Here is a 23,084-nt window from a genome sequence, read left to right on the forward strand (position 1 = left end):
ACATGGTCTCCGGCCACGCCACCCTGGACAAGCCAGATCCCATCTGATCTCAGAAGCTAAGCAGGGTCGGGCCTGGTTAGTACTTAAATGGGAGGCCGCCTAGGAAGACCAGGTGCTGTAGGCATAAATAAAAATAAATAAATGAAATAAAATTTCCGGTCTTTCGTTAGTTCCGGCATTTGACCATCCTCCTCCGATACTTCCTCTGCCGAGATGTCCTGGCTTTTCATTCCCTCAAATACATTTCTCTTTGCCTCGGGGCCGCGGTAGCTGCTTTGAACACTTTGTCTGAAGATTCCAGTGTGTAGGTCATCTTGGCATTTGCATCTGTGGATTGTCTCATCCCTTGAGAATGTGTCGGAATTTTCTCTTTCTTTGTACGTCAAATAACTTTGGGTCGTATCGCGGGCAACGTGAATGCTCTGCTGCGTAGACCCTGGGCTCTGGGGAATGTTTATTGATTGATTGATTTTTTTTGGCAGGCAATAAACCTGGTGGGGCTCAGACCGTGAGCTCTGTCTCGCCTTCCGTGGGGGGTTCAGCTCTCTGTTCAGTGCTCGGTTCGGTACTTGGCTCGGCCGCTTTGGGTCCCGCCTGTGCATGCATGGCTCAGGGTCCGGCGGGTGCTTGTTCAGGCTCCTGCTTTGAAAACAGCCCATTGTTCTCAGCTGTGCCCCCAGGTGAAGAGGAACGTTCTCCTCAAACGGCCGACCTTGTAATCAGCTAGGCCGAAGGGCAGGGTGACCTCGAGATCAGCTGAAGACTCCCCCGCCCCTCTGCTTGTTCTGTGTAGGTAACAGGTGCGTCCCCTTTACTTGGACTCTGTAACTGCCCGTAACCCATAGCAACTCCTGCGCTCTGTAACCGCCTGAGGACAAATGAGCTAATCGGCCCATGCCAACCGTAACTGTGCAGATAAGCCCTATAAAAGCAGGGTTGCCCCTGAGCTCGGGGCCCAGATTTTCAGAGCGCCAGCTCCTCTGGGACCGCCGGCGTTGTAACCCTGAGTTCTGCAGCTCCCCGAGTGCTGCTTAGTTTCTCGCCGCTCTGATGTTTCTGCAACACAGAATGTCTCCCTCACCCCGAGCCAGCCTGGGCTCCTTGCCTCTAGCCAGGAAGACGGCAGGGTTTCGCTCCCGGATGGACCTGATTGGGACCGGGGTCCACCTTTGGGGCAAAGTTATGAGACAAAAGAAAACGAGGGACCCCACCCTCCGCCCTCGCAGGCAGCTCTGCTCCAAGTTGCGACCTGCATCACAACTTGTTTTGTGCGGAGTGTGGACTTGTAAGCAGTGGGGGGCGGGGGCGAGGGGGGAGGGGCTCACGCCGTCACAGTGGACACGTGTCCTCCGTGAGTGTGCACGTGCTCCCGCGTCCACGTAGTCATCGCCTAGGTCGACAGAGGCACTGCTCGTCCTGCTCAACGCCCCATCCGCGGCGGAGCCCGCTGCCCCGGGAATCATTGTTCCGACTTATTTAACCTGGCTCGTTCGGCCCGGCGTGGGCCTTGTGCAAACAGAACCGTGCAGGGTGCACTTTGGAACGCCTGGCTCCCTTGTGTGTTTAACACGGCGTCTGAGAAGGCGCGTCCGCGCTGCTCCGCGTAGAGGCGGCTTGTTATTCTCAGAACTGGGCGACGGCGCGCCCGGCGGTGCGGGCAGCCCACCGTCGGTCGATCGGGCCCACTGTCGCCGGACACGGGGACGTTCCCAGCTTCGGGAGCCGGGCTGGGCAGCACGGAGCGGAGCGGCCACACGCTTGTCTCCCGGAGTCACGCAGGCCTGGCTCTGCCGCGCACCAGCTCTGTGACCCTGGGCGGGTCCCTGGCCTTCTCTCGGCTGCGATGTGGGGATCATGACATTTTTACTATTGACTGCGCTGCTGTGGCGACCGAGTACGACGGGGCACATGAAATCACTCCGCCCGCCGCCTGCTGGAGCGGGCGATCGATAAATGGCAGCTGGGAAATCGCCATCGGCGGGAGGGGACGGGGTGACAGGTGTCAGCTCCGGCATCTGATGTGGGTCCCGGGTCCAGGTTAAGTGAAGCGACTGTCCCCAAGCGCGCCGTGTAGGGCCACGCGAACAGTGAGCGCACAGTGTGTCCTCGTGGGAGCCTGGTATTGCAGTCCTCACGACCTCGGTGACACCCCCACAGCAGGCCCCGCCGTGTCATCCAGACGTGAGCTGGCGGGCCCCCGGTCACACGGCAGGAAGGAGCTGCAGCCAGGGCTGGGGTCCGGGCGGGGGCCCTGCTCACTCCGCACTGCCTTCCAGACGTGGGGGCCCGCTCCCCCAGGTTCTGGGTGCTGTCCCTCCCTCCCCCGATGGCCTCGCCCTGGCTTTTGCTTCTGGCCGCCCTGACTTCTGCTTCTGGCCGTCCTGGCAGGACCGCGGCACCCTGGGAGAGTCGAGAGGACCGGGGTGGCAGCATGACTCTCGGGGGTCGGCCTGCAGGCCCGCAGGGCTCACGGGCGTCCCCTGGCCCGTCCACCCCCGCGTCGGCCCTGGGTCCGGGCAGGGAGTCCCCTGGCTGGGCGGGTGGTGGGCTACACAGCTCCAGGCCACCGCTCTCTCTGGGCCATGGTCACCCACCGCCCCGGAGCTCCTCGGGTGCGCGCTCTGTGCACAGACCTGCACCCCGCCTGCCGTTTCCCCAGCACAGGCGGTGCCAGCACCTCTGGGGTCAATGTGGGGAGCTCCGGCAGGGCGCCGTGGGGCTCTGCTCCCCAGGAATCCAGGCCCCTCTGGGGCGGTGCGGCCACCGGCTGGTCTGCAGAGGCCAGACCTCATGACGGGCCCGCGCCCACTGAGGGGCTCTGAGGGGCCAGGGGGTGCAGGTCCCAGGAGATGCTCTGGGTGACGGAGGTCAATCTGGGGTCCCTGAGTGGGATCAGGCTCCAGCGTCGGAGCCAGGGTTCGAATCCACATAGCACCCTCTCCGTGCCTCGGTTTCCTCATCTGCAAAGTGGGCGTGATGGCGGCGCCTGCGCACGGGGCCCTGGTGGGGGCCGAGCCAGGAGGCCCAGGCGAGGAGCCGCTTGGCCGGCACAGGCTGTGCTGGCGCCCGAGGCAGCCAGGTCAGGGCAGTGCCGCCGGAGGAGTCCAGGGGCCACCCGGGCCTTTGAGAGGCGCCGCGGGCCTCGGGTCCACATACCAATTGCCACCCACACAGGCTGACTGACGTCCCTTCCGATGTCACAGCGGGGCCAAGGTCACTTGGAATTGCAGAGGGGGCAGGTGAGCCGGGGGTGGGGGCAGGACAGAGTCCCCATCAGGGGACAGGCGGGTCTCAGCGGCTCCCCTCAGAGAAGACCCCAGGCTGCTCCAGGTCAGGCCCGGGCTTCGTCGTGGGCTTCGGGGAACACCAAGGGCCACCACCCCCCCACCCTGCACCACAACCATCACCAGCAAGTAACCCGGGGCCACAGACCGGAGGGGCTGGGGAGAGGAGGCAAGTGCAGAGGACAGATCTGCACAGCCCCGGGCCAGGCCCAGAGGGGTTAGGGGGCAGATTGCAGGGTCGTGCGGGACGGCAGGGTGAGCGGGGACCTTGAGGCCTCTTCCTGTCCTGTCTCCGCTGCCCTTCTCAGCCCAAAGAGGGGGGTCGGTGTTTAGCGAGCACCGCCCCCCTACTCCGTGTGCCAGGTAGTAACCACAGAACGCCCCTGCGAAGGGGTAGCAGTCACCCCCTGTCCCCCGTGATACTGATGAGCAAAGGCGGGCTCGGGGATGGATGCCCAGGCTCATACCCAGGGGCACCCGGCTTGTGAGTGGCGGCTGGCCCGGCCGCCCCTCCCTGCCACTGCCTTCCAGCCTCCGAACAGACGTGAGCCTCGTCAGTTACACATGGCGTAGCTGTGGAGCCCAGCGACCCCCCGTCTAGGTATAAGCTCACAAGAAAGAAAAACACGGGTCCACACAGACACTCGCCCACGAATGCCCATAGCGGCGTGATTCGTGAAAGCCAGAGAGTATAAACCGCCTGAATGTCCACTGACTGATAAATAAACAAAGAAAAGGTGGCCCGCCCGCACGAGGGACTAGTTCTCAGCCCTCGCAGGGAACGAGGCGTGACACACGCTCCGGCGAGCATCACGCTCCGCGAGAGAGCCGGGCGGGAAAGGACCGCACGGCGTGGGACCCTTCTACGCGAAACGTCCCAACAGGCAGATCCGTAGGGACAGGAAGCGGAGTGTTGCCAAGGGCCGGGGTTCGGGGGCGGCAGCCGAAGGGCGCGGGGTTTTCGTTTGCAGGGGGGCGGCGAGGAAAATGTTCTAACACGGATTATGGTGATGGGTGCATGGCTCTGAATATACTAGAAACCACTGAATCGCACACTTCAGATGGGCAAATGGTAGGGTACGTGGATTATACCTTTAAAGGTAAAATCATTAAAGGGGAAGAAACCTAGTCAATGTGGAAGGCGCCTAGCCCGGTGTCCTTCCCCTTGTAGGTAACTAGATGAATAAACAGATGAAAGATAATAAAAAATAAATAAATAAATAAATAAATAAATAAATAAATAAATAAATAAATAAAGAGAGACCACACAAAAAAGTGCCCACCCCAGAACGCTGCCGCTTTAAAAACATTCAATACATGCAGGTTTCTGTTTTCATTCTGCTTCTCCTGCAGTGCCCACTTGGGTCCAGTCTCAGGGTCTGTCGGGCTATGCCCGCCAGCTGCCCCGGCCGGGGCCTGGTCCGGGTATCGCGGTGCTTGGGAGCCTGGAGCACGCTCACTCTGCTGGCAAGACACCTCAAGGTCCATCTGCCAAAGTAACACATCGGAGGTCCACGACGATAACGGGGAGGGCAGATTTGGGTGACTCTGTGTGAGTCAGGGTGCGGCTGCTGTGTAACAAAAGGCCCGAAAAATATTGTGGCTCGATCTCGAAATTAATCTCTTGCAAAAAAAAAAGGCCAGACAGGCAGCCCGGGCTCCCTGGGCGCCTTCCATCTTCCTGCCCCGCTGTCCTCATGAAGCAGCTTCCATCGGGTCGCAGGTGGGGCAGGGGGCAGGGAGGACACACGTCCCCACACGGCACGGGGCAGACCTTATTCGTGGCCGTGGCTTGTTGCAAGGGACTCTGGGAAACGTGGCGTGCGGCCGGGCGGCTGGGCGCCCAGCTCAGCTTGCTGCTGCTTGGCAGTGGAGTGGGTAGGAAGGCAGGAGCAGGGAGTGGGCTGGGCGCGCAGGACCAGCAAGCATCGGGCGTCGCGATTCACATCTGTGGCGTGAGGGTGACCGTTCCGAGGGCCGCTCGGGAGGGGGAATGGGGCGCAGCACGCCCTCAGGACACGGGAACTACCTCGCTGTTCTCCATGCCCGGGCTGGGGGCCGGGTTTGGGGTGAGAGCCCCACGGTGTGGAGTGAAGACTGGGCACGGGGCGAGTAGAACCTGCCGGAAGCTCGGGAGCCTCGGCCTCTGCCGCCCTCGGCCGGGGGTGGACAGGCCGCGGGGCTTCGGCGCTGCCCGCCGTCCGAGGTCTGGCCGAGCTCCTGCGGGCACTGCCCCACCTGCGATGCCGACTCAGCATGCCCAGTGGTCACAGCTCCTCCGTCTGCTCTGGCCCCAGACCCACTGGCCGGCCGGACGCTCGATACGTTCTGTTTTGAAAGAAAACAAACTCTTTTGAAACTGCTGCCGGGAGCAAAAAAAAAGGCGTCTCGTCCCCTCCCGTGGGACCGGCGGACACCTGAGCTTCGGGGAAACCTGACGGGGAGGCCTCACGTGGGATGACCACCCCACCGCCTCCGCGGAGGCGGTGCGGCCCTTTAGGAGGATGTCGCAATTGATGTGAGAGTCGAATTAGGCACGAGATGCGGGTGACAGATGTGAGTGACATTGTCAGGCAGAGATCCATGGCCTTAGGGCGCTCAGGCCCACGGGGGCCCAGACCATGCCGTGGAAAGCCGGCCCGGCCTCAGGTCCCGAAGGCGGGTTCCTATTTCGAAGGTTCTAGGGGCCCCAGCAGGGCAGAGGGCTTGGGGCAGGGCTGCAAGGTGGGGTCCTCGCCATGTCCAGGGTGGCCAAGCTGGAGGGAGGACAGTGTCGTGCAGAGCCCGGGGTGGGGGGTTCCCGCCGCCCTCCTTCCTCCGGTAGCAAGAACAAGCTCCCCCCGGAGCTCTGGAGGTTGTGGGTGTCTTTCCTGTAGCCTGAAGGGTGTGGGGTACCCTGGCAGCTGCACCCCACAGTGGGCGCGGAGCCAGGCGTGAGGAGAGTCGAGTCCTCCAGAGCACGGTCACCCAGCCTCAGAGAGGCACTGACCTTGTGGGGCTGGGCCAGGGTCACAAGGCAGTGGCAGCCATGGCGACCTCCTCCTGGGCCAGGGGCTCAGCACTGAGAGCTTCTCGCGTATCATCTGGGGTCCTCCTCAAAGAACCGGGTGAGGGCTGCTAAGGCGCCACCTTGCAAATGAGAAACTGGGCTCCCAGGAGGAAGGGGACCCTGGCTGGAGGGGGCACAGTGGGGGAGCGGCAGAGCCACGGCCCTCTGCTCAAGGCCCCGTGAAACCGCGAGCCGTGAGGGCACCAGCATGCGGCGTGTGTGCGCGTACGTGTGTGTGCCTGTGTTCACATGTGTGTGCACGCAGGTGCGTGTGTGCGTGCATGTATGTGTGTGAGCATGCATGTGTGTGCATGTTAATGAAACAAAGCCCTGGGGGGTCTAAGCCGGACTACTTGGGCTCCTCCCCTGACTTGCGGGAGTGCCGGCCCTGGGACCCCGGGACAGGCTGCATTTTGGGGCAAGGGTGACTTTGCGTCCTGGAGCCACAGGCTCAAGCCAGGCCCGGTTCTGCCAAGACCCTCAGCCTTTCCCTCAGGAGCCGGCGCCTCGGCGTTCGTTTGAGGCCCAGACAGGCGAGCAGCGAGGCCACGCCTTCTGCCTCTGCCTGGAGGGCCCGCGGGTGGGGGAGGCTCTGTGGGCCGGGTGGCCAGGCGTCTCTTCCCAGGCCCCCGCCCCGTGGAGGGGGCCCCACGCCAGGGCAGGAAGCTCCTCCCTGCACGGGGCCTTTGTGGGTGCAGATCTCCCCCCGCCCCCACCTCACTCAGTGACGCCCGTCCTCGGCTCACATGCCAGATCTCGGGTCCCTTCCGGGGCCGGCGTCTCTGGCTTCCCTGCTGGGGTCACCCTCGCGGCCTCCGGCGGCCTCCTCCGTGAGAGTCGTGTCAGCATGCTGACGTACGGGCTGCCTTTTTCGCTTCCTTTGTCCCCAGTGGACTGAGAGCAGCCCGCCACTGCAAACCCGGTGCCCGGCCCCTCGGCCCCGGCCGGCGGCCACTGAGCGCCTTAGGGGGCGGGCGCGAAGGTCGGGGAGGGGCTGGGCGGCCCCTGAGGCTGGAGGGTCCAGGGGCGCAGGTGGCGAGGTGCTCAAGGTCATAGATTTAACGCACGCTGCTGCCGACGAGCTGAGTGACCGGGGACAGCTCAGCAGCACCGTGCCTCAGTTTCCCCTTCCGTGGAGTGGGGGTAATGACGCCCCTGCCAAGGCTGGTGCAAGGACGAACCGGAGGGTTCGCGTAAAGGTCTCAGAGTGGCGGCAGCTCGCCGCGCATGCTGGGCATGGGGCAGCTGGCTTCACTGCTTCCCCGTGGGCTTGCCGCTGAGAGTTCCCTAAATTACGGGTGGGTTTTCGTTTAGCAGTTGACACCCAGGCTTCTACTCTAAATTTCCCCTTTCATCGGCCCGCCTCCATTTTCCCATGGGGCGTTTCTTACAGTTCGTGAAGTGTCGGGTTTGCTGGTTACTGATCCTTCCTCAGTTACCGCGGAGTTCACCTCTGGGATCTCCCTCGAGGAACGAACTCACTGCTTCATTAGGGAGCTTGAGACGAGATCGGCCTGAGGACAGGGTGGGCTCAGGCCTCAGGAGGGGTGAGGGACACGTCCAGAAGTCAGGTAGAAGAGGGGGAAGGGGGGACGGGATTTGGGGGCCGTGGTGGGGACTCGGGCATTTACTCCAGCAGAAACGAGCAGCCCCAGGCAGGTGTTGAGCAGCAAAGCAACGTGACCGGATATAGACGTGACCTGACCAGGTACAGCACTGAGGAGGGCAGAGGCCGGGCCGGCGGGGGTCGCACGGGGGCCGGCGGGGGTCGCGCGGGGGCCGGCGGGGGTCGCGCGGCCGGGCTCCCGCCGGTGCGGGCCGGGGTGGTGGCAGCGAGGAGCCGTGGTCAGGCTCTGGGGCAGGGCTTGCTGGACTCACGCGTCGGAGGCGGGAGGTGAGAGACCGGAGCCGAGGGTGAGCCCGGACGGGGCGCCGAGGTTGCTCGTTCTCCCGTCTCGTTCTGTCCCCCCCCCCACCCCGGCTTCCCGCCGCGGGGGCCCCCTGACGACATCTCGTCCATCACTGTACCGACCCGTTCACTGGTGCCCTCACACGGAGAGGTCAGGACGCAGACATGCCCCGAGGCCGACCACGCGGGGACACGGGAGGAGCCGCCGTCCACACGCCGGGGCGGGAGGCCGCGGGGGGAGCCGCCCGCCCACACCTGCGTCTCGGGCTCCAGCCTCCAGACCGCGGACAGTAGCGCCTGTGGTTTGAGCCGCCCGGTGTGCGGGACTTGGTACCCGCCGGCCGAGCCACCGCACAGGCGGTGCTGCAGAGGGGCGTGTGTGCAGCGGGGCGGGGCGCCCGGTGGCTGAGCGGGCGCGGGATCCCCGTCTCCTGGGCCCCCACACTAGTCCTGGGGCCGTGGAGCGGGGCAGGGGACAGCAGGCATGTGAACCCTGGGCCTGGCGGCAGGACAGTGGCTCTGCGAGGACAGGAATTCCAGCTGTCCCTGGTCTGCTTGGCCGTGACAGAGGAAACCGCGCTGGGTGCACTGCGCGCTTCTCCCCAGCGGTCCCCGAGCCCAGCACAGGGGACCTCGGGCCTCGAGGCCCCGCCCCCCGCCTGCCGCTGGGGCACCGGGGGGGGGGCGGGGTGGGTGGGGGGCTTCCACGCGGCCGGGCCCGCTGCTCCCTTGCCAGCCGCTTCCTCTGGGTGCGTCTGTTTCCTGGAGCCCGGCCGAGTTCCACCCACCCCCTCCCCTTCCTGCACCCCCTCCCCCGGCGTGGGTCGGCGGCCCAGGGCCCAGGCGGGTGGGCGCTGTGGCCCCGGAGGGCCTGCCCGCCCCGGGCCACCCGGGCTGGCACCGGCGGAGGCCGAGGTGGGGACCGGGGCCGAGGTCCCCGTGCGGAGCCCGGGAGCAGGCAGCGCTTTGCCAGCACGATCCGTTGGCCGGGGGCCGAGCCGCCCCGTGAGGGATGAGGTCACGTCCTGCAGAGGCCGCGCGGAAAGGGCGGGCCTCCCACTGCGACCGGGCCTTTCCCTGGAGGCCCTTGGGAGGGCGATGGCTCGGGGCGACCCCCAGGTTGGGGGGCAGGGGCCGGCACCGCTGGGACACACGGTGGGAGATTGGGGGGGGCGGTGCCCAGGGCCCCACCCTGGACACATTTCCTTCCACCGAATGGACAGTGACGGCCAACATTTCCCCCGTTTCCTCAGACCCCACCCAAGGGCCACACTGCATGGCGTCCTGCTGGCCGGGGACCGTGTCAGAATAAAACACTGCAGAGAGAGAGACGAGGTCCGGGGCCCAGTGCAGCCTCCCAGACGCGAGACCTTGGAGGGCTCGCCGGGCCCCTGGGCCCACCCCCAGCCACCTGTGCCATCACCTGCTGGGGGCGCCCGTGGGACCAGGGACTCGAATGCAGGGGAGCCGCTGTTGTCACCTCCCTGCGTTCTCAGCTCCATCCCCAAAACGTCCCCTACTTGTGGGACTCCGGTAGCCGGAGACCCGACCTCCTGAAGAGAGAGGTCAGATGCACGGGACCCTCCGGCCTTCAGGTCCCCGGATGCAGGCAGGAGGAGCTGGACGGGACCCGGTGGCCAGCGGGGGTGGCGAAAGCTTTGTGGTGGGCGCGCAGGCGGGGCAGGGCAGGAGGGCCGGGCGTGAGGCGGGGGGCGTCTTGGAAACCACGTAGACTTTGGGGACAGCCAGAGACGGTTGGAATCCTGGCTGCCCTGTGGCCAGGCACCCCCCCCCATGCCTGCATGTGCCCCCTGTACACAGGGGGTGCCGTGTACGGCTCAGTTTAGAATGACTCACAACTTCACATTTGGGGTCCGAGCAGGGAACAGTTTTTTCTCTGTGCATAAAAATCTGCACGTGACCCGATATTCCCCGCTCCCTCTCCCGCCCCCCTCCCCCCACACTTAGCTGAGATTTGAGGACGCCGGAGCCCACTTGGAGCCTGGGCTCCTGAGAACCTCATCGAGGTTCGTCCACCGTCAAAAGGCGGCTCCGAGAAGTGGCACCCGAGGACGGACTCTCGTGCCAGAGCTGGGGCGCACCGGGTGCCGGCAAAGAGCTCGTGTGCTTCCGCCGTCCCGAACACGGGGCACACGAACCCTAGCGTCAGGGGGACCGTCCAGCCCAGCGTGTGGGGCCCGAGGGGCTTCCCAGATGTGGGACTTTCAGAGCGGAACCCGGGAAAGCCCAGGCTAACCGGGCAAGCTGCCGCCCTGGTGGGAACAGTGGGTGGGCCAGCCGGAGGCCGGGCTGGGACCGGCCTCGAGTGGCCTTTGCGTGCTGGGACAGCGGCCGGGGCCTCCCAGGTGACGAGGGGCCCCGGGAGACCAAGCAGGGCGGGTGGCATTGTGGCCGTACTTCCAAAGTGACAACCCAACACTTATTCTGCCCAACCGCACGGCCACCCTGAAATCTCACACCCGTAATAGCGGGGGGCCACTGTGGACCCCGACTACCCTCGCGCCCCTTGTCACCCTTGCTCCCCCCTCCTCACGCGACCTCCTAGGTGGCTCTTTGAGAATGTGGGGGGGTTTCTTCCCTCAGCCACACACTAAGATGGGAGAGGACCGTGCTCTGAGGGCGGGGGGCCCTGCACCCCCCTCTGCTGCACCTCGACTCCCACCTCCCCACGGAGCATCGAGTCCCCCAACGAAGCCCTTGGCGGCTCTGGAGGAGGACACGCTCCCTCGAGGAATGCACGGCGTGGCTGCGAGCAGACCCCGAGGTGACAAGGGGCACGGCCTCCCTAGGGTCCAGCGTTCACCCCGACCCAGGTCACAGCTCAGCGACCGCACACCTGCCGAGGCTGGGCCCTGCGCCGAGGCCCCGGCTAAGTGACCCCTCCCCCGTGGAGGTGTGAGCACGGCGACACCCGCAGCCTCGGCCGGCCGGCAGTCACTCTTCCCTCCCGTGACCCTCCCTCCCCTCCCTCTCCCCTCGCCATTTATAAGTCAGACACACGTGGCAAAGAGCTTCCGAGAGCCTCCTTCTCCTCAGCTATCCAAACGTAACAAAAACCCCTCCCCACAGCAGCGCGAGTAAATGAGTAAACGTGATGGGGGTGATTCTGGTGCTGGTGCAGGAGGTGATATTGGTGGTGATTCTGGTGCTGGTGCAGGAGGTGATGGTGGCAGTGATGCTGGTGATGCAGGAGGTGATGCTGGTGATGATTCTGGTGCTGATGCAGGTGGTGATGCTGGTGATGCTGGTGGTGATCCAGGAGGTGATACTGGTAGTGATTCTGGTGCTGATGCAGGTGGTGATGCTGGTGATGCAGGAGGTGATGCTGGTGATGATTCTGGTGCTGATGCAGGTGGTGATGCTGGTGATGCTGGTGGTGATGCAGGAGGTGATGCTGGTAGTGATTCTGGTGCTGATGCAGGTGGTGATGCTGGTGATGCAGGAGGTGATTCTGGTGCCGATGCGGGAGGCGATGCTGGCGACGCTGGCGGTGACGTCGCGGTGGTGAAGGAGGACCAGGAGAAGAATCTGCAGCTGGTGCGGAGCAGGTGCTCACCGAAGGTGCCTTCCGCTTCATGTGAAGCTCTTTCCCTCCTTTTAAAGCACGACGCTGAGACGTAATCGAGCTCCCAGGCGGGCAGCCCTGGGGGCCCCCCTCGCTTCCCTGGGGCTCAGCTTTGCAGCGTGGAGAGCTGGGCCAGAGACCAGGTTTCCGTCTGGCGTGGCCGCAGTCTGTTCTCCCGTCCTTAAAACGGGGATGACAATCTGCCCGAGGCATCGGTTGTTGAACAGTCCACAAGGTGACATGGCAGGAAAAGCCCCGAAAACTGTGTCTGGCTCGTAAGTGCTAATAAGTATTAGGTCACCCTGTTCTCCAAGGACGCAGACCGAGAGGCGGATTCCCACTCGGGGCCACTCCGGTCTACCTTTGCCCTGCCGGGGGGCCTGAGCAGGGGTGTCCGCTCACTTGCCTCCTGTCACAGCCACCTGGAGCCAGGTAGGCTCTGCTGCCTCCTCAGCGAGGACCCAGACGCCACAGGGCCGGGAGCTGTGGGGTCGCCGGGTGAGGCGGGACCGGTCTCCTGCCTCCTGGCTCCCCTCTCCTGCGGGCGGGCGCCTGGCGACTCTGCCGAGGCTTCTGCTCCCCGCTCTGCCCCATTAAGCACAGACGCCATCTGTCTGCTGGCTCCCCGGTGGCCAGAGGGCGTCTGGTCAGCTCCCTGCACACAGGCTGCAGCTTGTTCTCCGAGGCGGCCCGTCTGGGGTCCCTCTCTGTCTGGCCCTGTCCGTCTGGACTTGGAGAAGCTGGAGAGGATCCCGCCGCCCAGGGCTGTTTGTTGATCTTCCCGGAGCCCACTGAGGGCACCGGGAGGCTCTGCCTGGAACTTGGGGCTGTGCGGGGACCGTCCTCGGTCAGCCAGGAAGCCAGACCCCGCCCAGGCCTGCAGACAAGGCCACCGGCGGGCCAGCCAGGGGTGACCACTCGCTGGGGGTGAGGTCTGGGAGGGTGCATAGCCATTGGTACACGTCCTCAGGGAACCTTCTCAGGGTTGTGACCGCCCTGGCTCCTGGGTGTCCATCCTTCTCGGGGCCAGTAGAACCAGAGTGTGGCCTCCGGCGGGAGTCGGGCCCCTGCCCCGGGGAGGAGCCTCAGAATGCTGGCTTGGCCCAGCGGCTGCTCAGGCCTGGATGCCCAGAGGCCCTGGCCACTGGCGTACCTGGCCTTAGGTCATGAGCTTTGGACCCCAGGGACAGCCACCCAGCACGCGGCAGCTGGCGCCCGGGCCGCGGACACCGGGCCGCCAGCTTGGAACCCGGGGCTGTAAACAGCCACGGGACTTGGTGGCCCCGTGACCACAAACGCACGCCATCACCCTCCAGACGCGGAGGGGGCTCTGGATCCCCGGCTCGGGACCGCTCTAAATTACCCCCGTCCAAAACTGCCACCAGACTCATCAGCACCGAGAAGGGGGCGCCGATCCCGCAGGGCCCCAGGCTGGTCTCGGGTTCTGGGGGGAGAGCCAGGCGTGGAGGGCTACATTTATGCCAAGGTCCCGAGGCTCACCCCAAAAAGGCCCAGAGCTGAGGGGGGCCGGGGTTGGGGCACAGAGGGACTCAGTGTGGGTGATGCAAAGGGCAGTGGACGGAGGCGGGGGACAGAGCGCTGGCTCGTGACAGCGGCCGGAGCGTCCAGCCCAGGAGGTGGAGAACCAACCTGCCCAGGACGAACGCGGCACATGCTCCCCGCTGCCCCTGGCCGCCTCTCGGGGGCTCAGGCGGCTGTCTGCGGAACGGGGGCCTTAACTGCCAAGCTCCCCGGGAGGCCCCGCCTAAGCAGCCGGGGCGCGTGGGGGAGAATCCAGTCGTGAAGAGGACAGCCAGGTGACGCCGACAGCGCACGACGAGGAAATGGCGGGACCGCCCTGGTCAGCGCCGCGCCATGTGCCCTCAGCGCGGACATCGTGTGTGGTCCGCCCCGAAGCCTCCGCCCGGGCTGTGTCCCAGGGTGGTCTCAGCCTCAGACCCCCGCCTCCCCCGGGACCCTCACGGCAGAGCCGAGTTGGGTCGCGTATCGGTCAGGGAAGGGCGAGTCACGCTGCAGTGACAAAGGACCCCAAATCTTAGCAGCCGGAGAAAGCAAAGGCCGATTTCTGGCTCACACGGCGTGTCTGTCACACACCGGCAAGGGCTGGACGGCCGCCCTGTCCAACACGGCAGAGGACGGCCGGAGACCCGTCCGGACGGGGGTCCACCCGCGTGACAGCTGTCCGGCTTCCTGCCCCCAGGCGTCTGTCGGCGCCGGCGCTGCCGAGGGCTCCACCGGCCGGCCTGCAATCCCACAGCTCATCGTGTCGGACCAGGGGCCCCCCTCCAGCACGGAGAAGGGCGCCGGCCTCGAGGGAAGAGGGGCGAGCCCCCCACCCACCTTGCAGACCCACCGCCCCGGCTGGAGCATGACACAGGCTCAGCGGGAGGAGCCTGCCGTGTGGCCCCGGCTGTCCGACACCCAGGGAAAGGGACCCCCCGACCTGCGCTCTGGGAGGGCTGGAAAGGACTCGGCTGGGAAAACGAGCCGGGGCTGCAGAGTGACCCCAGACGCCCTAGTCCCCTGCCCAGGCCGCCTCCTGCAGCCCAGCCGAGGCCGTGCCCAGGCTGCAGGGGGAGGCTGGACCCTCGAGGCCGGGGGACAGGCGCCAGAGGGGTCAGGCCGCCGGGCGGTGGCTCCTGGGGTCCAGGCGAGTGAGCTTTGTCTGAGACGCTGTCTGCGCAGGGCGGGCTGAGCCGCGTGGGCGCTTCCAGTCTGCTGTCTGCAGAGAAGCCCCAGTGGGGCGGGGCGGGGCACCGTGGAGAGCTCCGGGCGCTCGCACCCAGGTGACAAGCTGCCATCTGTGGAGCACCGTGCCAGCCGGGTCCTGTGAAACATTCTCCCACATTATCCAGCCGTGCCGTGGAAACGGCACTGCCCCGAGAGGCGGGGGCTCTGGAGAGTCCAGCTCAGGTGGGGAACTGAGGCACAGGACAGCCCAGTGACGCCCCCTGGGTTGCCGGGGCTCCGGTCTGCGTCCCGGCTCCCCAAGACCCCTCCCCCCAGCCTGCCGCTCTGAGTGGTCCCCGAAGTTCACGAGCACCGCGCTGTGGGGCCCCTCGCGGGACCCCTCGGGCCAACGCGAGCGGCTTTAGCTCCCCCCCTGCGCTGGCGGAGGCCCCCGGAGGCCCTGATGTCACAGCTAGAGCGGGCCTCTGTTTTCACCAGGAAGGCCTCATTTTCCTTTTTCCGGTCCTTTATTCGTGCACTTCCTGCCATGCACCAGGGCGGATTGCATTCTGGGGTGGACGACCGACAGCCTTCCAGGGCGAGGAGATGCTCAGCCGCCCTCGGAGGGGTGGAGGCAGCCAGAGGGCGGCCAGCGTGCAGGCCGGGGCCCTCGTCCATGTGTATCAGAGCGTGAAGCCTCGCGGGAGCCTCCCGCGAGCGGGGCCGGGCAGGCCCCTCGCCTCGCTGGGCCTCTGTTCCTGCGGCATGAACGGGGCGGGGCAGGAGGAGCGAGGGCCGCAGGGCCCACAGTGCTCCAGCCTCAGGCCGCCTCCGTCCGCTCTCGTCCTGGAGAGCAGCTGAGTGGGGTAGACTCCCAGGACGCCTGGGCGCCGGCTCTGCACCCCGGCTCTGCACCCCCATTCAGCGGGACCGCCCCACCGAGAAAGCCTTCCTTTTGCTCTGACCACGCAGGGCTGTGGGACGAGGGGCACCAGGGTGATCTCGGGAGTGGGGAGACCACGGCGGGGGCCTGGCCCTGCGGCCGCGAGCCCCCCACCTCTCTGCAGGCCGCTGAGGCGCTTGAATGAGAGATCGGAGGGGGCTTCGGAGCAAACGTGCTCAGTGCTGGTGGACGGAGAGTCTCCTCTCTCCCCTCCTCCTGCCCTACCTCCCTCCCTTCCTTCCTCCTTCCTTCCTTCTTTCCCTTCCTCTTTCCTCCCTCCTTTCCTTCCCTCTTCCTTCCCGGAGCGCAGGCTCGTCGAGCTTGCCCGGTGTTGCCTGAGCCTGCGCAGAAGCCAGAACCCCAGGCACCGGTACCTGGGGCTCCGTCGATCCCAGCCCCACCCACGCCGCCCTCCGTGCTGACCGGCTGCAGTGCCCAGGAGTCCGACCACCTGCTGATCACCGCTGCACCTCCCTCCCACGCCCCTTGCCCCCAGTGTGGTGCAGCCACCGCCCCTTCCACAGGACAGGACGGGACCGGGCCCCTCTCTTGCTCTCCCGGCCTCGCGTCTCCCCGCGGGCTCCTCGCCAGCCCCTCCCCTGCACCCCCAGTCCCCTCCTTCCTCTGCGTGGTCACGAGGACCCACTTGCGGTCCCAGAACGCACCGGGAGCTCTCATCCCCCTGGACGCCGGCACGCGCCGTTCCCTCCGCCTGGAAAGTGCCCCCGTACCCCATCTGCAGAGTCTGCTCTCTCCTGTGGGCTGCGCAGGTGTGAGAAGTTCAGGACAAGGACCCCAGCACTTGGCACAGTGCCTGACCGCAGAACGTGCCCGGCGATCCTTGTGGAATGATGAATGAATGAATGAACGAACGAATGGGCTTTAGTCCCAGAGAGCCTCTGCGCTGACTCTGATCTTATGTGAGCGATTCCCCTTCAGGCTCGAGGTCCTCACCGGTGAAATGCGGGTGGACGTGGGACCCCCACGCCCCTCCCCCCGGGCTGTGGCGTGATGCCCGCGTCCGGAGCAAAAGGGGTGCTACGCCCACGGAAAACCGAATGGAGTCGCTTCTTCTGTCCGGAGGAGTTTTGCGCCTCTCCTGTATTTTCCTGGCAACGTCTCTCTTGCCAAGCAGATTCCAAAATTCATGGGAAACTGCAAAGGGCCAAGAATAGCCATGCAAGGAACAGAAGCAGAAGGCTGGCAGAGGGCAATGTGGGCACGCTAACTCGGAGTGGCGAGGCCGCGGCCGGGGACGAGAGGGGAGGGGAGGCCCGCCCACGCTCGCAGGGGCCGGGCCGCGCCGAGGCGCACTGCGGAGCCTCGCCCGTGAGCGGGTTGTCCCCTAAGGAAAAAAATAAAGAACATGCCTCGACGCTCACCCCGCGGCACGCACGGATCGGTTCCTGGCAGGTTACAGATCTGCATGTGAAGGTTTCCGAAGAAACAGGAGAAAACGTCTTTATACGTTGGCGTGGGCAGCTTTCCCAGCTCGGCAAGAGTGGAGGACCCTTGCCTGCTGCACGGGGCAGCGGCGTTTGCGCCCTGGAAGACGACGTCCCGGTTTCCTGTGCGATTCGCAGCGGGAGAGCCGCAGGAGGAAACACGGTTCCGTTCAGTCCGCATTAACATTTGGACGGTCGACAAAGCAATCGATCAGCGCTTGCCCACGTCCACGGCGTAAACGCTCCCGCGACAGCCAAGGGCGAGCCACCGAAGCGGGGTCTCTGGGCGCAGAGCTGGGGAGAGACGCGCAGCAGGCGCCGTGAGACGCTGTTTCCACCGTGCGATTACAATAGATCACACGACCCCAGGGCACTGAGAACGGTAAATGATTAGGAAGTGGTGCGTTTTGAGCACCTGCGATACTTAATTCCTATGCGATTGTAAGTGTGTATAATTGAATTTTCAGTAACGGTCGTGGTAAACAGCCAACTCCGCAAATTCCCGGAAGCCGAGCATTCGGCTCTGGGGAGCCGGCGTGAGGGCGGGTTAGGCCCGGCCTTTCCCTGCTCCGGCCACCCCCCCGGCCGCCATTAATTCCATTTAATGCAACTGTTCAATCCTGTTCTATCTCCTCGACCCGGACCGCGGGGGCAGAGGGGATGCTGTACCTGCCCCCGCCCCCCGCCCACGGCTAGTGAGCTCAGGGAGGGGGCAGTGGATGTGGAACCCCCTTTCCTAGTGAGGGGACAGAGGCCTGAGTGGAGAAGCCTGCCCGGAGCCCCACGGAGCCACAGCAGGGCTGGGCTGAGCCTCTCATCTATGACCTGTGAGCTTTGCTCACCAGCACCAGCTCCTTCCACGAGAAAACGGGGTCGCGTGGGTGGCACGCCATCTCTCTGAACTGGCCCTGGGTCCCCGGGGCACCTTCGCTGGAACACGAATGGCAGATGGGCAAAGGGCGGCAGGGTCTGATGATGACGGGGGGGGGGGGGGGGGGGGGGGGGGAGGGAGGCGGGAGATGGTCGGGGGCAGTGGATGAGAGGGGACAAGACAGAGAAGGCCGGGGACCTGGTCTCTGCAGCCTCTTAGGTGACCCAGAACCGAGACTGGACAGAGAGAGGGTGGCGGCCCCCATCTGGGGCACACCAAGATGCGCTCTGGCTGACTCTGAGGGGTCTGAGGGGCTCCAGGGGCCTCGGCACAGAGCTAAATCCCCAGAAAGGGGTGGGATGTGGGGTTTTCAGGATCCTTGGGGATGGAGTTGGAGTTGGAGCTCTGTGGGCAGAGGTTACTCACGGCCACTCAACAGCCCCGCCCCACTGCAAAGACCCAGCTCCTGCTGGGAGAGCCATCCAAGCACGCAGAGGCCTGGAGCCTCGAGCCTCCCTCCTGGGCCTCCACCTCCTTCTGTGCCAGGGGCCAAACCACTTCCGAGAAGGGCAGCAGTGCAAGGCTGAGCTCCTGCTGGAGGCGCACGGGATTGTCCCACTTAACAGCTCTGGGTCCCTCGGGCTGGGGGCGGGGGGTGGGGGGCTGCTGGGAAAACTTGGTGAGGGGAAAGTCAAGGTCGGTGATCGAGAGGACACTCGGGAATCGGAGGGTGAGAGACAGGTGGATGTCCACCTCAGAGAACCGGACCCTCAGAGAATCTCAGAGCAGCAAAGGCTGCTGGGAATATCCCGTGCCGCCCATCCCTGAAGGAGGCCAGAGAGGGCGCCCAGTGGAATCTCGTCCCGCAGCCCGTCAGGGCAGAGCTGGCGAAGACGTGAGGAGCACTCCGTCCTCCACCCCAGGGCCCGAACGGACCCAGGACAGGCCACGGGGGGAGCTCCGGGTGATGCTGGGGGCCCCGTCGCCTGGCGACAGGTCCCCGCAGGCCTGGCGGGCCCCTCGCCCTGGCCGCTGCCCACTCCTGACACAGGCTACAAGCACCTTCCACTGCTGTGCGGCATGAATAAGCGCCGAGCCTCCTGCCAACTGTCCCCCTCCTAAAAGGCAGCCCCGGCGAAAGGCCTTTTCAGGTGGGATCATGCAGCGTCACCCAGGCCGGGTGGGCATTGTTAGGGGTCAGCGGCCTCAGCGGCCGAGGCCAGGGGCCACACAGAGCACCTCAGCGGAGGCTTCGCGCACTCGGCCGCTGCAGCCTTGTTTACGACTCTGGGAAACTCGCGCCACCGTCTTTGGCGGGGGGACCGAGTGAAAGGGACGTCCCCTGAGGAGCGGCCTTTGAGGGCGCAGTCGTGGGCGCCTCGGTAAGTCGATTTTCAAGGGCAGCGGAAGCCCCCAGGGCTGGGCGGGGGCCGGGTTTGGGACACGGCACGGACCGGTGTGACTGGGCAGGCGGCCCCGGCCGGGCGGGCGGAAGCCGAGTGTCGTTGAGGGCTCGGGAGGATGGTCTGCCTGGAGTGTGCGTTTTCACACACATGTCCCTGTAACACACACACACACACACGCACCCCCCGCAGGGACCCAGTGGAACGCCCCGGAAAACTGGCTGCTCTGGGCCAGCGGGTGGGGGAAAATCAGGCAGGGCGGGCGAGCTGGAGCCTGAGGTCTGGACAGGGACACCGAGGCAGGTCCAGGCATCCGGGCCACAGGCTGGGACCAGGAGGTCTGTGTCACATGTCAGCCAGCGCCAAGTCTGGCCCACCTGGAATGCTGCCCCCCACCCCGGGCTCTCCCAGAGCACGCGGGCGCCCACGCGGAGGCCCACCCCCCCACCCCGGGCTCTCCCGGAGCGCGTGGGCGCCCATGCGGAGGCCCACAGCAACCTTATTCATCACAGGCCCCACCTGGACTCGCCGCAGGCCCCTCGGCAGCCAGTGTGGTGTATCCGCGCAGTGGAATATTACTTGACAATGAAAAAGGACGAGCCACAGAAACACGCACCGGCAGCGAGGAATCTCCGAGACATCACGCTGCGCGCAAAAAGCCAGGCGCAGGAGAGAACGTGTCGCACGGTTCCACGCACACCGAGTTCAAGAGCGGGCGCAGGGGACGCGAGAGAACTTCTAGGGGTGACGGAAATGGCCTCCGTCTTGATCCGGGTGGTGGCGGTGGCGGAGGTCTCTCCACGTGACAGAAGCCGCGGAGCCGTCCCGCGAGATGAGATCTGGGTGTCTCGCGCCACGTGAAGCGGACCTGTGTTGAGAAGGAGTCAGTTCCGATGGGCCGCGGGGGCGAGGCGGGGGAAGGAAGCAGGCACACCGCCTCCCTGCACGCGGCGTGGATGCCCCGGGCGCGGGAGGAACCGCGGTCCTCTCCCGACCACGCCCCGGGCGACGGGGCAGGTCGTCCGATCCCTGGGCCTCTCCTCCCGCGTCTATCAAGCGGAGCCGCACCCGAGCGCCGGCCCGCGGCCTCTCTCCCCCAGCCTGGCTTCCTCGTCGCCGGGGCCGGCACGTCTGCCGCCTGTCCCGGAAACGTGCCCCTTGCTCCCCGTTCCGTCTCAGCTTAGCGCGGTTCCCGCCCGGCCCGCGGCGTGCTGCCTGGACCTCTGGGTGGGCGGGAGAGACAGGCCGCCAGGGGCCGGCCAGGAGGGAGCCGGGCAGGGCCTGGTTCTGCCGCCCCCTGTGGCCACGGAGGCCCGTGGTCTGTGCCGACCCCAAGTCCCTTTAAATCTCATTTGTGTCCAGACCCTGGACACCCCTGGAGGTGACAGGGAAGTCGTGTCCCTGCCCCGGAGCACAGCTAGCTGGCCTGGGCTGCCGATCGAGACCACGGCAGAGTCACACCTGGCGAACAGGGCCCCGAGCAGTAATGGTCAGGAAGGCGGCCTCGTGCCGGGAGAGGGACAAGAAATGCTGAGCATGTCCCAGGAGGGAGACAACTGAGCTCATGGGGTGGGGTGCTGCGCCCGTCCACGCCCGCCCCAGTGACTGGGTGCCGTGCTGGGCGGGACGGTCTGCCGTGGAGCCCGGGGCCTGCCAGCCGGAGGGAGTTAAGGTGGTTTAAATCGGGGGTGCGGCTAAAATTCTAGGGCGTCAGCGAGGAGCAGGTGAGCTTGCCATGGGGCCCAGCGTGATCTGCGGCGCGTGGCCTGAAGGGGGAGGGGCAGTGAGGTGCCTCAGCACGAGGCAACCGCGTGGCCCAGGGACAGGAAACTCCAGGCCAGGCCCTGGGGCGTGGGGGGCACGGCTCCCTCTGGGGGCTGGAGGCAGGCGGGGCTGCAGAGGGTGGTCCCCGTGCCGCAGAAGGAGCACGAACTCTCAACGGGGCCGGGGGGAACTGGGCCACCTGCCAGCAGGGGAGCCCCGCCAGAACCCCTCAGACGGCCGGTCCTCTCGTCCTGCCTGCTGCCCCGTCCTCCAGCCCAGGCCTCTCCCCCTGCCCACGCCCCGAGCTCAGGGGAAGGAGGCGCTGGCAGGCCGTGGCCTGCCCACAGCCTCTGCCCTTCCCCGGGCCTGGGAAAGGAGGCCGCCTCTGCTCCCATCCCCCAGAGGGCCGCGGGGCTGGGGCGGAGGGGGGGGGATGGGGGGAGGGCTGTGGGAAAGCGAGAGTCTGGGCTCTGACGTGACCCTCGCCGCTTCTCGCACCAGATGAAGATTTTGCGCCTCCGGGAACAGGGTCAGAGCTGAATCCCGGCCCCTCCCTCCCACCCTGAGTCCCCTGCCTGCCCAGGGTAGGCCCGGGCCCCGCTGCAGGCCAGCGGACTGAGGGGAGGAGCCCAGGTTCGGGCCCAGGTCCCCGGCCTGCTAGGCAGGGTGTGCCCAGTGCCCGGCCATCGGCGGCCTGGAGAAGCCCAGGTCCGTGTGGCTCAGTTTGCAATCATGGGTTTGCTCCATCCTCCTACCCTGCTGGTCGCCGCTCTGGACTGGAAGCTCCAGGGGGCGGGGGCTTTGTGCACCTTCATGACAGGCAGGAAGGAGGACTGGGTGCCCGCCTGTGCTTCATGCCCAAGTGGGGCCAGGTGGGAGGTCCCTGGCGGGCAGGGAAGACAGGAGAGGCCCGTGGGAGTGGGGGAGAAGGCCGAGGGTCCCCCCTCCTCTTCTGCCAACCTCTGCCGCCAACGGCGGGGGCCTGACCCCTAAGTCGCTGCAGAGAACAGGGCTCCCGGTGTCAAGGCCCTGGCCGCAGCAGCAGAAGGATCCCGAGTGGGGCCAGTCCGGGGATGGAAGGCAGGATGCGGCCAGCTGGGAAGCCTCGTGCACCCCCGAGTCCTTTCCTGGGGTCCCCTGCAGTGGGGCAGCTGGCCCTGCCGGCCCCTAAACCCCGCTGCGACCTGCTCAGAGACGCCGCCTTCCTCCCGACCAGCTTCCAGCTGACCCCGTCTTCGGACCCAGAGGCACCACCTGGTGAGCGGGCGCCCCTTCTGCCTCAGGAAAGCCCCCAAGGAGGAGCCCAGAGAGCTCACTCTTGAACACCAAGGGGGTTCAGGGACGACGGATGGCCCCACCTGATCCAAGTGGGGAAGGAGCGAGGAAGCGGACCAGGTCTCCACGGGCAGCAGGCTGCGGGGGGCCCTGGGCCCACGCCAGGCTCCAAGAGGAAGGCGGTGACTGAGAGCAGACCCAGGGGGGCACCGTCCGGTGGGGGAGAACACTGCGCAAATATTAAACGAAGGGCCAAGACGCACGGCACCCCGAGTCGGGGAGGACGGGCCGCGAGCCGGAGCTGAGGGAGGAGGGGGCGGCAGAGACAAGCCGAGCCCAGGCTGCCAGGCCAGAGAACGGGCTCCGGTCAAGAGCGGTCAGGTCAGCGGGAGAGTCGGAGCAGCCACCGGGAGCCGCAGACCTCTGCGACGCGGCGTACCTGAGGCAAGGTGTTCATCGAGGGCAGGGTTGACTGGCCCGCGGACTTCCCTACGACCGCGTCCGACTCATCTGCTGGGCGGGGGAGGGTGCAGAACCCCACAGTTCCCGTCAGGTCCCCGTCAGGAGCCGTCTCCGGCTGCCAGCCACGTCCCGTTGGTCCACCACGAGCCCTGGCTTGGAACCACTCGCAAGTGATGGAAATACGAAGAGTTGGTGGACAGTCCAGCTGAGGATGGTCAAGGCCGGAGGGCCGGCAGACAGGGGGGATGTCTGGAGCGCAGGGCTGTGGAGCGCCGCTTAGGGAGAGCCCAGAGCCTGCCGGAGCGAGCCTGGGTGCGGTGGTCGGGGACCGGGGGAGCAGGAGGGCGGTGACAGCCCCCAGGGCTTCAGCGGGGCCGAGGCGGGGCGGGCGGGAGGGCGGCC

At 66.0% G+C, this 23,084-nt stretch overlaps 2 long non-coding RNA genes and 1 pseudogene across 2 annotated transcripts; 1 reads left to right on the forward strand and 2 right to left on the reverse strand.

The window, feature by feature from the left end:
• The first annotated feature begins 5 nt into the window (after nt 1-5).
• LOC118603310 lies at nt 6-124 on the forward strand (annotated as a pseudogene).
• Nucleotides 125-4,577: 4,453 nt separating this feature from the next.
• Nucleotides 4,578-7,034, reverse strand: LOC118603004. The gene is made up of 2 exons (XR_004951082.1): nt 6,274-7,034; nt 4,578-5,612 (listed from the first exon to the last, which is right to left on the reverse strand). It is a non-coding gene; the product is annotated as an uncharacterized LOC118603004 (long non-coding RNA).
• A 41-nt stretch (nt 7,035-7,075) lies between these two features.
• Nucleotides 7,076-8,855, reverse strand: LOC107503993. The gene is made up of 3 exons (XR_001595343.2): nt 8,366-8,855; nt 7,725-7,847; nt 7,076-7,620 (listed from the first exon to the last, which is right to left on the reverse strand). It is a non-coding gene; the product is annotated as an uncharacterized LOC107503993 (long non-coding RNA).
• Between the last annotated feature and the right edge of the window lie 14,229 nt (nt 8,856-23,084).

Source organism: Rousettus aegyptiacus, unplaced genomic scaffold (genome assembly GCF_014176215.1).
Source record: "Rousettus aegyptiacus isolate mRouAeg1 unplaced genomic scaffold, mRouAeg1.p scaffold_m13_p_5, whole genome shotgun sequence".
Classification (NCBI taxonomy): domain Eukaryota; kingdom Metazoa; phylum Chordata; class Mammalia; order Chiroptera; family Pteropodidae; genus Rousettus; species Rousettus aegyptiacus.